Source organism: Oryctolagus cuniculus, chromosome 11 (assembly GCF_964237555.1).
Source record: "Oryctolagus cuniculus chromosome 11, mOryCun1.1, whole genome shotgun sequence".
Lineage (NCBI taxonomy): Eukaryota > Metazoa > Chordata > Mammalia > Lagomorpha > Leporidae > Oryctolagus > Oryctolagus cuniculus.
In genome coordinates, this window is record NC_091442.1 from 795,512 (window position 1) to 809,207 (window position 13,696).

Here is a 13,696-nt window from a genome sequence, read left to right on the forward strand (position 1 = left end):
GCCGGCGACGGCGCAGGCGCAGCTGCGGTCGGGGGGGGGCGCGCTGTGGCGGCCCCTGGCGGCGGCCCCTGGCGGCGCGGGCCCGAACGGAACCTGCCCGCAGAGGCAGCCCGCGGCTCGGACCCGGGGCCGAGGCCCGGGGGTGGGTGGGGCCCGAGTCCGCGCAAAGGCGGGAGGCGGGCGCGGCTGCTATGGGTGGGGGTCTCCCAGGTCTCTGTCCGACTCCGTGGCCCCAGCAGCGCCGCCCGGACACATCCCCCCGACTCGCGTCGGACCCAAGTTAGCAGCTCGGCGGCGCCGCTCGACCCCCGCCGGCGCCCCCGGGCCCAGGGCGGGGCCTGCAGCGGGACCACCAGGGTGGTGTCAGCCCCGGCTCTGCCGCCGCGGGTCCCGCGGGGCTGCCTGGGGGTCTCAGCCCACTCCCCGGCGGGCCGGGGCGGAGTGGGTCGTGGGAGGGGCCCGGGGGCGGAGTCAACGGGGGCGGGGCGGACCCATAGTGGGCGGAGTCTGCGCGAGGCGGGAATCCCGCGTGCCCTCCGGCGCAGTCGGTCGTGGGCGGAGCCAGGGAGGGGCGGAGTTGGCGGGGCCTGGGCGGAGCGAGGCCGCCGACTGGACCGCGTCCGGGGACCGGCTCCCAGAGGCGCCCGAAGGAGTCCGCACGGATCGTGGCTCCGCCCCCACCCCGCCTTCTCCCCGCGCGCCACGCCCACGCGGCGCACACGTGCGTCTGTGCACGGCGCTGCAGGCCGGGGAGCGTTTCGGGCTCTGCGGCGTCTCGGCTGAGACCCCCGGCGAGGCCCCGCGCGCGTCCGGTCTCGGCGTCGTCCCCGTGCGGTGGGGCGAAGGGCAGCCCGCCCTAGGGGGTTAGGAGGGGCTCGCGCCCTCGGGACGGCGGCTCTGGGCTCGGGCTCAGCGCCCATCCCAGCTGCCCGGACCACCAGTCGTCACAGGAGCCCGAGGCGGGTGCTCCTCGGCCGGGTCCCCGTGGGGGTCTGAGCGCCCGCGGGCGGCGGCCTCACCGTCTTGGCCCCCCATCCCTGCCCGCTCCCCCGGGCTGCCCCTGGCCCTGAGGTCATCTCCACGCTGGTGCGCCTGCCCGGTGAGCCCTGCCCCGACCCGCGCTCCACCGCAGACGCCGGCAGGGTGCTTCGGGCCGAGGGCAGCGCCTCGCTCTCTCCCGGGCATCTTGTGGGCAAACTGCCGGTGCCGGCTCCCGGCCCGGTCTCCACGGGGCACAACCTGGGCGGCTGCGGGACGCAGCTCTTTGAGAGGCAGAGTTAGAGAGAGAGAGGGAGAGAGGTCTTCCACCGCTGGTTCACTCCCCAGACGGCAGCTGGGCTGATCCAAAGCCAGGAGCCAGGAAACTTCCGGGTCTCCCACGTGGGTGCAGGGGCCAAGCACATGGGCCATCTTCTGCCTTCCCAGGCCACAGCAGGGAGCTGGATCAGAAGAGCAGCAGCCAGGACTCGAACCAGTGCCCATGTGGGTGCCGGCACCGCAGGCACAGGCTTAGCCTATTATGCCACAGAGCCAGGCCCAGGAAGCCTTCACATCTTTGTTTAAAAACTGAAACGCCCTCAGTAGACGGACTGCGTGTCCAGGCTGAGGCCGGGAGTGGGGTGCTGGGCAGTGGCGTCCTCCATGGTGGGGAAGGGGAGGGCGCCACGCAGCTGCTGTCCCTCCCCCGCCTGCCGTGTGCCTGGCCTGGGTCCCTTCCCGAGGGGGCGCACAGCCTGGGGACCGGGAAGGCCTGGAGGTGGGCGGAGCCAGCCGAGACCCAGGCTTTTCCCTGGAGTTCCCTAGACTGGGAAGAGGGGATGGGCAGGGGCCGCCCCAGTCAACAGGCCCAGGTGTCCCCCCCCCATCTTGACGGCGGGGGCGGGCGAGGCGGCTTCAGCAGCTCCTAGAGGGAGGGCGGGCGGGCGGGCGGGGCGGTGAGCCTGACCAAGCAGACACTTGCGGGAGGCAGAAGGGAGGCCCGGGTCAGGCCGGCCTTGGGGGTTGGGGTGCACACCTGCGTGGGGCGGGGCAGGAATAACAGGATGCCCAGAGCGGGAGCTGAAGCAGATGGCAGGGCCGAGGGCAGCAGCAGCCTCTCGGGCCAGGAGGCTGAGACAGGAAGTAGGCTGCCGTGGCGCACTCCCCTGCTCCTCACGCTGGACTGGTGACAGCCGTCCAATGTGCGCCTTCCCTGCAGGGCCAGGGCGGGCTTCCTGGCTGGGTCTGCCCAGCCTCCCAGGAAGGACCCAGCACGTAAGGGGGCAGTGGCCATCTGTTGATGGACTAACTGACCAACTAAGGGGTAAATGACCTCTCCGCTCCTGGACCCCAGGAGTGGGGGCTCTGGGTTTGGCTCTGGGTTCTGACCAAGTGGTGGCCCCCAGTCTGACAGCACCGAGTAGTAAACCCTTGGGAAGAATTTTCACAATTTACGCTGAGAAAGCCCTTTTTCCTGGAGGGGGAGGGGGAGAGAGAAAAGCCTGGGAGAACCAGACCGATTCCCTTAAAAACCCCGGTCTGAACGAAGCCCGTGCCCAGCACTCGGCTCTGCTGAGCCGCCCGCCCGGGCTCAGGTGCAGCCGCTCCACTTAACCACGTGACCTTGCTGTCCCCGGTCTGAGGGACTGGGCGCTCTCTGTCCCGTCCACTCTGATGGCCGCCCTGCTCCAATAAGCCTTGCTACCTTGCAACCTTGCTGACCACGGCCCTCACGCCCGAATTCTGTCTCCGCTGGCGTGGCCACGGCTGCGCGGACCTCGGAGCTGGCCCTGGGGAGTCGCTGGGCCTGCAGGGGGCGTCTCCCACCCACTGAATGGACCCAGGAGCCGTTCCTGGTCTCCAGGAGGGTGGCCCGCACAGTGGGAGGGGCCGTCCTTGCCATCTAGCGGACAAAACAGTTCTGAGGACGGGGGTGGGGGGCGTCCATCCCCGCCCAGTGGCACGGCTCGCGGGCAGCTCTGTTGACGGGGGTGGGGGGGGAGCATCCATCCCCGCCCAGTGGCACGGCTCGCGGGCAGCTCTGTTGACGGGGGTGGGGGGGGAGCATCCATCCCCGCCCAGTGGCACGGCTCGCGGGCAGCTCTGTTGACGGCAGTGCCCTCTGTTGTTGTCGCCTCCATGTCACCCACAGGGCCAGGTCACCGAGATGGGGGCAGGTGCAGGATGCTGGGGCCAGCGTCGCCCCTGACTGGCCGTGGGGGCTTCGGCTGTGTTTAGGAGTTGCCAGATTTAACATAAACTTCCGGCTGCCAAGTTGAATCGGAATTTCAGGTGACCCTGGAGAATTCCGGGTGTGAGCGCCCCGCGCTGGCGCTCTGCCCTTGGCCCGGGCTCTCGCTTCTTTCTCCCCAGCTGGCGCCTGGCCAGCAGCTTGATTGGCCGCTAAGCCGCGGTCCCACGGCTGCAGGAAGCAGGCCAGGGCAGCCCCTCCCACGCTGCTCCTCAGGGAGGAGTCAGGCGTGGGGCCCTGGGGAGACACAGGCCCCCTCTGCTCGCTGCTTGTGTGGGTGCAGGGCCACCCCAGACTGCCTTGGGGGTCTGTGCTGCCCGCGGCCTGGAACCGGCTCAGGCCTGTGGGCCGGGCGGGAAGAGGAGGAGCCTCAAGCCCAGGGCACTGGTGAGAAACAGGTGCATGCGTGTGTGCACACAACATGAACACGTGTGCTCGCAGCATGAACACCTGTGTGCACGATTAATACACACGTGCAGCATGAACACACGTGTCCACAGCATGAACATGCTGAGGTGCGGACGCGTGCAGAGCCCAGCGCCTCTCAACGCGGATCTGTCCCGGCTGGCCCAGGCCCTCTCCTTCCTCGTGGGGCAGTGGTCGAGCTGGGGGTGGAGCAGGCGCCCGTGGCTGTCCACTCTGCAACATCGGTCCTTCTGCGTGCTGGGGGGGGGCTGCGGCAAACCGCGAGGGTGAGGGGCACCTGCCCACGCAGAAGCCCCAGTGGGTCCTGGCCTGGCCCTGGTGAGGCAGAGCTGCAACCCAGAGCCCGGGTCGCCATGGCGATCAGCCCTGACATGGCCTCGCCTGGACCGTGCGGCATGACCACGCGGGCTCACCAGGAAGGGCGGGGAAGGGGCCGACACCGCCTCTGTCTGCCTGCCCGGGTCAGCGCGGGAATCCCGGGGATTCCTGTGTCCTGAAGCCTCCGGGAACTGAGCCTGTTGCGGGGGGTGGGGGCCACGAGGCCGGCAGGAACAGCCCTCGAGCTGCGTCCTGGAGACTCGCTGGCCTGGCCCGCTCCACCCCCCTCCCCGCTCCAGCTGCGGCTACGACTGTGCCCGGACCCCACTGGGCCTCTTTTGCCCCGGAGTCCACTGGGGCTGTCAGTGGCGTCAAGAGCGGGGTCACCAGCGGGGCTGTCAGGTTTCAGTCCAGGCTCGCAGGCCGAGGGTCCTCCCTGGCTGCCCTCCCGGGGTCTGTCCCCTTGCTGCCCAGTCTCAGTGAGGGCATTAGGACCCAGCCGCCTGCCTCCCCCGTGCTGGGCCACGCAGGGGAAGCCTCTCTGCGCTGTGGTTTCCACAGAAGACGAAAATTATGAGCGCTTGTCACGTTTTCCCCAAAGCCCGACACATCACCTCCCCCATGAAGCTGTCAAAGACGAGTCTGCTGCGGGGAGCAGCAAACAATTGGCGGGGAGCAGGCCCCGCCCACGCGTCAGGCCCCGCCCACTCCGCCTCCGCCTCCCCCCAGGGCCAGGCTAGGGCCACCGCTGCCCCCTCGCCCCCGACCCAGGGCCCCAGCGTGTAGCACAGTCAGAGCGGAACGCGGGTGCCTGCAGCCGGCGCGCTGGTGCCCCCAGCAGCGTCCTCGCGTGTCCAAGTGCAGGAAATAAACTCCGACCCCAGCGCTGGAGGCGTCGTTGTCACAGAAACGCGCACGCGGCAGGGGATGGCACCCCCCACCCCGGCCGCCCACGGGCAGCGCCCGGCTCGGAAGCTGGGCTGCGCGTCATTCTTGATGGACACCCCAACGAGCGGGCAGGCCCACCCTCCTCCTAGCCGGACGGCAGATCCAGCGCCTGCCGAGCCCTGGGGGGCGGCGGCTCTGCTCCGTCTGGCGGGGGGGGGGGGGGTACCGCCCCTGCCGTGGGCGTCCTGGGTCCAGCTTTCGGGCGCTGGTGTCCGGGAGTGGCCTTCCCTGATGCTTGGTGGTGTTGCTGGGTGAGCCCCGGGTCCCTGCCCGGGGTGGGACCTCCCTGGAGTGGCCGAGCAGCCTGACGTGGACACTGGGCCTCGGTTTCCCCACTTCCCGTCGCCACCTGCTCTCTGGGGCTCTTCCCAGAGACCCCTGCACCTGGACCTTGTCCTGGGCTGTGTGAGGGGAGGCTGGGGCAGGAGCGCCTGTGTGGACAGCGTGGACTGGACCCTGGGGCACTAGCAGGTGCTGAGCAGACGCCCACCTGGGGCAGCGTGGGGGCTGGGGGCCCAGCCTGCAGCTGACCGTCCGCCCTCAGCTCTGCCGTCCCGGTCCCCTCAGAGCCTGACAGAGGCATCGCCGGGACGTGCCCTCCCTGTCACATCTGCCACGCCCGCAGGGACGCTCATTTCCTAACGGAAGTCCCCTGGCAAAGTCCGACGGGCGCTGACCTCCCTCCCTACCAGCTGCCTTGGGACCCACGGCAAGGAAGGGGAGGGGCCAACCCGTCACCGAGCACACAGGCAGCTGCCCTCCTGAGCAGCACATTTGTCTCCCGCCAACGTCCATGCTCCACCCACCACTCCCCACCCCTGTTCACACCACACCGTGCACCCCATTCACACGCACCCCCGTTCACACCCACACCTGTGCACCCCATTCACACCCACACCCACGCACCCCATTCACACCCACACCTCTGCACCCTCCATTCACACCCACACCCGTGCACCCCATTCACACGCACCCCCGTTCACACCCACACCTGTGCACCCCATTCACACCCACGCACCCCATTCACACCCACACCCACGCACCCCCATTCACACCCACACCTGTGCACCCCATTCACACCCACGCACCCCCATTCACACCCACACCTGTGCACCCTCCATTCACACCCACACCCGTGCACCCCTCATTCACACCCACACCTGTGCACCCCCCGTTCACACCCACACCCACGCACCCCCGTTCACACCCACGCACCCCTGTTCACACCCACACCCGTGCACCCCCCATTCACACCCACACCTGTGCACCCCCGTTCACACACCCATCCACCCCCTGTTCACACCCACACCTGTGCACCCCCATTCACACCCACACCTGTGCACCCCCCGTTCACACCCACACCCGTGCACCCCCGTTCACACTCACACCCACGCACCCCTGTTCACACCCGTGCACCCCCCGTTCACACCCACACCCATGCACCCCCGTTCACACCAACACCCATGCACCCCTCATTCACACCCACACCTGTGCATCCCCGTTCACACTCACACCCACGCACCCCTGTTCACACCCATGCACCCCCCATTCACACCCACACACCCCCCGCCACTCTTGGGTCCCATTGCTTCTCTGCCAGGCACCACACAGTGAGCACAGCAAGATTCCTTGTTTGACAGCAGAGACACAGTGATGAGAGGATGCTGGTACATGGCTAATGGAGAAAGATCAGAGAAAAGGAGGTGGCCTGTGTCCCCCGTGGTGGTCTGTGTCCCCCGTGGTGGCCTGTGTCTCCCGTGGTGACCTGTGTCTCCTGTGGTGGCCTGTGTCCCCCGTGGTGGCCTGTGTCTCCCGTGGTGACCTGTGTCTACTGTGGTGGTCTGTGTCTCCCGTGGTGGCCTGTGTCTCCCGTGGTGGCCTGTGTCCCCCGTGGTGGCCTGTGTCTCCTGTGGTGGCCTGTGTCCCCCGTGGTGACCTGTGTCCCCCGTGGTGACCTGTGTCTCCTGTGGTGACCTGTGTCTCTCTGTGTCTCTCCTCTCTAACTCCGGCTTTCAAATCAATACATCTTTAAAAACAGAAACGACAGCACATGCTCGTCCCCTCGTCCTCCCCGCGGCGGCCCTCCTCCCACCTGCCGTGGGGCGTGGCCTCTGCAGTCTCGCTGGGGGCTCGGCAGTGAGTCTGGGAGATGGACAGCAGGTGCGAGGGGCCCTGACCTCGCAGCTCGGAGTGCCCGGGGCCGGGCCTAGACGTCAGCCCAAACCAGTTCCTGTGCGAGATTGACAGGATCCGCCCATTCCAGCACTCAGGGGCCTGGCCTGTCCCCCCTCCCGGCAGCTTCCTGTCCTCAGAGACGGCCAGGCAAGCTCCCCCCGGCCGCAGGAAGAGGTGGTCCTCACATCAGCCCTCCCAGGGCAGCCCCGTGGTGGCTGTGCCAGGGTCCACCACGTCCCTTCGGGAGAGTCAGGGACTGAGCGGGGCGGAGACCACCCGCGGCCTGCAGCACTGCCCAGAGCGGCAGAGGTGGCGGCCAGCAGGGACGGGCGCACCCGCCATGGGCCCGGCCCCGCCGAGGGCTCCCCGGCTGCCCGTCAGCTGTGCGGCCCTGGGGTCGTGTGTCTCAGCGCAGCTCAGATGCTCCGAGCCGTCCGCTCCTCCGGAACAGGGAGCCAAGCGCTCGGGCGGGCCACTGCTCAGGTGTCGGCCGAGGTGGGGGGGTGCCCGGGAGCCAGCTGCCCCTCCTGCGCGCGTCCGTCCTGTGTGGACGCAGCCTGGGCACGGGGCGCCCGATGGGTGCCCTGGCTTTGTGGTGTCTTGGGGGGCTTAACTCGGGGCTCAGGAGCAAGTTCGCTCCCCTGCAGGTGCACAGGAACACGCAGACAATTGTGCAGGGTGGCTGCGGGGTGGGGGGGCGAGCTTCCCCCAGACGCGTGGTACCGCCTTGGCCCTGCTGCTGGAAGTCACCTCGGGCCTCGGGGGCCGCCTCTGCTCGCCCGACGCCCAGGCAGCGGCCCTCGGGGGCCCTGGGCCCAGCCAGTTTCCTTGCTCAGGGTCTCTGGGCCGAGAGCCAGGTTTTGCAGCCGGGGTCCTGGTGGCCCTGGGAGACGTCTGCCTGCTGCCCGTTGGGGACGTCGTGAGATCCAGCCCCATGGGTGGTGGGAGTGGGTGCCCAGCCCTCGCTGGCTGTGGCTGTCCCGGCTTCTGGGGGCCCCTTCCTCCTGCTCGCCCAGACCCTCCCGCTCCCTGCGGCCCCCCGAGTCCACCCGCAGGGATGGCTGGGGCAAGTTCCCTCTTCACAGGTTCACGCGATGACCCCAGCATTGTGGCCTTCATCACACCCCTGCGCCTGGCACAGGTGCTGGGGGCGGGGCCCCGGGTCTGAGCCTAAGACGCAGGAACCTTGGCAGCAGCCGAGAGCAGGGCCCCACATGTACCTGACCCCTGAGAACGCGACCTGCTCTGGGAGGCGGGGCCAGTCCCCAGAGGCCAGGGGTCAACGCAGGAAGGGGTCACTCTCCCCTCGGGGGAGCTGCACATCACCTCCTCACCTGTCACCTCCTGGCTGAAGCCCCCAGAGGTTGGGGATAAGCCCCTGCCCCCCCTCCTGTTGCCTCACCTGGGCTGCACCGGGGGGCACGTGAAGTCCTGCCCCCACCCCATCACCCCAGAGGGGCATCCTGGGGGCGGTGGGGCGACTCTCTGCCCACCCTGCTCCTGCTCCTGCCCCTCCCCCGCAGTGTGGCTGAAGGGACTTTGGCCTCTGCGTCCAACTGCCCCCTGCCTCCCTGTCCCCCCCAGTGACCCCCAGTGCACGGTCTGTGCACTGCCCGACCGCAGGGCACCGTGCAGCCCAGACAAGGAGCTGAGCAGCGCTGGCGCCGCACCTGCTTCCAGCTCATGTCCACTCCAAAGCCCACACGCCTGGCCTGGTGCCCCCCGAGGGGCGGGCAGTGCCGTCCATGCTGTGCTTGGCGCCAGGAAAGGGAGGCCGCAGCACGAGGTCAGGACAGGAGGAGGGGCGGGGGCTCCCGGGCAGAGGGCGGGGCTTCAGGCCGGAGGCCCACAGATCGCCACCTGCCCCGCGGCTCTATGGACACCTCCCGGTTCCCCGCGCGGGGCAGACGGCAGAGCCATACAGCTTGGAGCTGCGGTGCTACCCAGGGCTCGCAGGACCAGGCTGAGCCCGGACTCCCTGTGGTCACAGCCGAGCCGCAGCCTCCTCCCTCTGCTGCCGCGCCCCCCACGTGCCAAGCTGGACAAGCCTGGCCCACGCCTTTGGCCCAGCCGGCACTGTGGGCCCCGCGCGCGGCTCCCTGCTTCCCAGAGGCCCCGGCTCGGGCCAGGCAGGCAGGTGGGTGCCTGGGGGCCTCGCGGGGGGCTTCTCCTTAGGGTGGGAGCCCACGTTTCTCCCTGGTGCACGAGGGCAGTGCCTGCGCCATGGGCCTGGGAGCTGCCCCCACCCTGCTGACCCCAGACCCCAGAGGGGGGGGCCTCGGCTGGCCTGGGCTGGGAGGGGCAGCGCCCTCGGGCCCCTGTGGAAGGAACGCTTCCCCAGCACCGGGCCGGACTCTGCTGCACCTCTGAGCGCCCGAGTTCACCTACAGGGGCCGTGCAGGCCGGCACCCTGGGGGTCGGGAGACTCTGGCAGGAGAGAGGGGCTGGCCCTGTGCCCCCGGGCCGGGCTCGGCTCCCAGAGCTTCCACATCAGGACCCCTGGGCGGAATGCGGCTTTTGTGACTGAAGAGCTGAACTTCAAATTTGTATTTTCAATGAGTTAAACTTAAAAAAAAAAAAAAAAAGCCCAGGCACGCCATCCAGTTTTTGGAAAACTCCAGCCACCGATGTTCCTTGGAACACTGCATGAATTCGCTCTGAATCGTGCAGCTCACAGATTCTGAGCGCAGAGCCAGTTCCGCCAGATTTCGCGTCTAAATTCAGAGGCGCTGGACACATACAGGGCAGCCCGGTCCAAAGACTTAGCAGGACAAGGAGCGATGTCTTTTTTCCCCCCAAAGATTGATTTATTTATTTGAAAAGCAGAGGGAGAGGGAGAGAGAGAGAAAGAGAGGTTTTCCATCCACTGGTCACTCCCCAAACGGCCGCAATGGCTGGAGCTGCGCCCATCTGAAGCCAGGAGCCAGGAGCTTCTTCCGGGTCTCCCACGCGGGTGCAGGGGCCCAAGGACCTGGGCCATCCTCCACTGCTTTCCCAGGCCACAGCAGAGAGTTGGATCGGAAGTGGAGCAGCTGGGACTTGAACCGGCGGCCATGTGGGATGCCGGCCCTGGTAAAGGTGGCGGCTTTACCCGCTACGCCACAGCGCCGGCCCCAGGAGCGATTTGCTGCAGCATCTCTGTGGGTGTGATGACATCGTGGGCGTTAGGTGATGCTATTTCACTAAAGTCAGCTCCACCTGTTTCAGCTTCCTTGTTTACGTCTGCGGCCCACATCCCACGTCCAGGGCCCACATCCCACGTCCTGGGGCCCACGTCCCACGTCCCGTGTCCCTTGTCCTGCGTCCCACGGCCCGCGTCCCACGGCCCACGGCCTGGGGCCTGCGTCCCGCGTCCCATGTCCCACATCCCTTGTGCCGTGTCCTGCGTCCCACGTCCCACATCCCACGTCCCACGTCCGGGGCCCGGGTTTGACTCCAGGCTCCTCTCCTGATGCCAGCTTCTGCACATGCACCTGGGAGGCAGCGGCTCGAGCGCGGCCCCCGGCACCCACGCGGAGACCGGAGGGGCCGGGTGCCCAGCCCGGCTTTCTGAAGTCAGGTGACCGAGTGGCCCAATCACAGGCGTCGGCTCCACCCCATGCCCCACCCCTGCAAGGCTGCAGGAGACCGTTCTCCCAGCGCACGGGGAGGCAGCGTCGGGCCCCCCCCCCCCGGCCAGGAACCTCTTCCCCCTCCGGGTTCGGTGTTGGTGGTGGGCCTGCCTTTCACCTGGCTCCTGGCTTCGGCCTGGCCCAGCCCCGGCTGCTGTGGGCTTTGGGGCAATGAGCCAGCAGACAGAAGATTCTTTATAAATACACAAGAATTTGTTCAAAATTCTAAGTTACACCTGTGGCTGCCATCAGATTGCCGAGGACAGCACTGGGCAGACTCGGCCTGGAATGGGCTGGGGCCAGCGCTTTCACATCCTGGATGGCTGGGTGGTCCCAGCTCTGCTGTGGTAGGGAGAGCAGCCACAGGGAGCTCAGAGGAGCCGCCGCGTGCCGGCGTGGCCCCTTACCTACGTGGCTGCCCCCCCCCGTGAATGGCAGGCCCCCAGCCGAGTTCTGAAGGCAGAGCAGCCACTGAGCTGGGGAAGGGGCTGTGGCCACCAGGAGCCGCCTCCTGGGTTCCCCTGCACACGAAGCCTTGCCAGGGCCTGGCCAGGGGCTGCCGAGTGGGCAGGGTGCCCCTTGCCAGGTCTGGGGAGCTCAGGGGGCTTCCACAGCAGTTGCCCACCCCGGCAGTGGGTAGTCGTGCCCACGTCCTGACCACACCTCTCATCCCTGGCTCGGGCCCTGAGGCTGCCCCACATGGGACCTCAGGCGGGGGCCAGGGTTCAGCCAGACCCGTGGGTCGCTGGCTCCCGCCCCGGCTAGAGTGGCTACGGCCTCCACGGCATTCGCGACCTCCCCCACCCCTCCCCCTGGAAGGACAGCTGTCATTCACCCTCCTCCACGACCCCCTCATCTCAGGACCAGAGCTGAGGCTGAGCAGGGGAGACCACCCGGGGCCGTGAGGGCGGGGCGCCTGGCGGGGGCTGGGCCAGAGCTGGGGAGGGAGTCGGGGGACGTGGACGTGGGGGCCTGGACGGAGGTTTCACAGCCCAAGGAAAGACGGAGGAGGGGCAGTCTGAGGCCCCCCACTCAGATCCCAAATCCCCACCTCCTGGGGCCCTGGAGGAGGAGGGGCCCCAGATGGGGGTCAGCCTCTGCCCGCTGTGGGTCTCTGTGGGTCTTGACCCCCAGAGCGCGGCCTGCCCGCAGCCACGGAGGGGCTCAGGGCCTCGTGCGTCCGCTGCCAGCCCAGCTGTGCCCCCGTTGTCCCCCTGCTTGGATGCTGTGGGGACAGGGACGCCCCCACTGCACCGGACGGGCCTTTTGCTTTCAGCTTTAAATGTCAGACAATCATTTAGCTCTGAGTGTGCAGCACACAGCTTTGGGGCTGTGCCCACCTGGGAGGCGGGCGGAATGACAGCACCGGGGACGAGCTGTCAACGGAGCTTCCGCCCGTCACGCGCTGGCGCCGCACTCGGCCATCTGTTAGGTGGGGACGCGGCGGGGTGGGTGGAGACTGCACGCTTTCACAGGCAAACGCTCTCCAACTCCGCGCTCACAAAGAGCTGACGCCTGCAGCCAGGAGCGGGCTGGCCTGCTCCGCCACTGGCCGCCCGTGCCGGGAGCGACCGGCGGGGCACGCGGGGAGCCCCAGTGTGCACACAGCAAACAGTGAAACCAAGCAAGGGTGCATGGTGCCCCGGGTGCCCCTGGGCGCTGGGTGGCCTCGGGCAGCTCTGACCTCCCAGGATTCTGCCCGGGGCTCAGCAGCTGAGAGCCAGCGCCTGGGGCTTCTGTCTCACAGAGGCGCTCGGGGGCACCAGTGTGTCTCACAGCGACCCTGTGGGTGAACACACCAGGCCACACACACAACACACACACATGCAACACACCACACGTGTGTGCAACAGCCACACCATGCAACAGGCCACACACAAGTGCAACAGCCACACAAACACGCTACACTCGTGCAACATGCCACACATGTAACATACCACACGCGTGTGCAACGCACCACACATGCATCATGGCCACGCCCAGGCGGCGGGGAGCAAGCTTGTGCTCGGCTCTGCCCTGGAGGAGCAGGGTGAGGGCGAGGGAGGAGCCGTCCCCGGGGAGCTGGGGTTTGGTGGCCCCTGTGGCTCAGCTCGGCTGCTGGGACCCGGAGGCTTGGCTCCTGGGTCGTCCTGCTGAGTCCGGAGTCCACCGGCTCGGGCGGGTGAGGTGGCGCGGCCGCCCTGGGCCCCGGCGTCTGAGGGCCGGGTCCTAAAGGTGCCGGTCCCCTCTGAGCGCCTGGTGATCGATGCCAGAGAGAATGTCGTGGAATATTCTGCCAGAGCCTTCACTGCACACACTGGATGCTGGGCCACGGGCTGTGGGCGACGTGGACCCAACCCTGGCCACTCCCGGAGGCTGGCACTGGGGTGGGAGCGGCCCGCGTGTCGCCACTAAGGCAGTGCTGTGTCCCCGCCGGGCGGTCAGCAGCCCCGGCCAGGCCGGCCTCAGTGCTGACGGCTCCTCACAGAGGCTGGGCCGTGTGCGAGCACCATGCTGCCCTGTCCCACCTCATGGTGGCCCTCGGGTGACAGGAAGGGGCGAGCCCGCACCTGCCCCCTCCACTGCCAGAGCCATGAGGGGCATGGGGGGGCGGTCCTGGTGGAGCTGACCCTGGGTACCAGCCAGTCCCTGCCAGGAGCCCAGCTGGGTGCCTGGGCATGGCCAGGCTTGGTGCCCCAGAGGGACGTGGTCAGAGCCCCGGGGGCGGAATTATGGCTGTCTCCCCACCCCAGGGGGCTGCCTGCTGCCCGCACCATGGGAGAACCACGCACCAAGGACCCCTGCTGGGTTGAAAGGGGTGGGGGAGGGGGCAGCCCACCAAGGTGGGGGCTGAGCTGTGTGCTGCATGAAAGGGGGTACACAGCAGGTGCTGCATAAATGCTCATAAGTGACAGGCTGGACTCAGAGGGGGACGGCACAGGGTCTCGGGCTGACTGGGCTGGGGCATGGCAGTCAGGTGGGGCTGGGCTGGGTGCACGTCCTGAGGGTA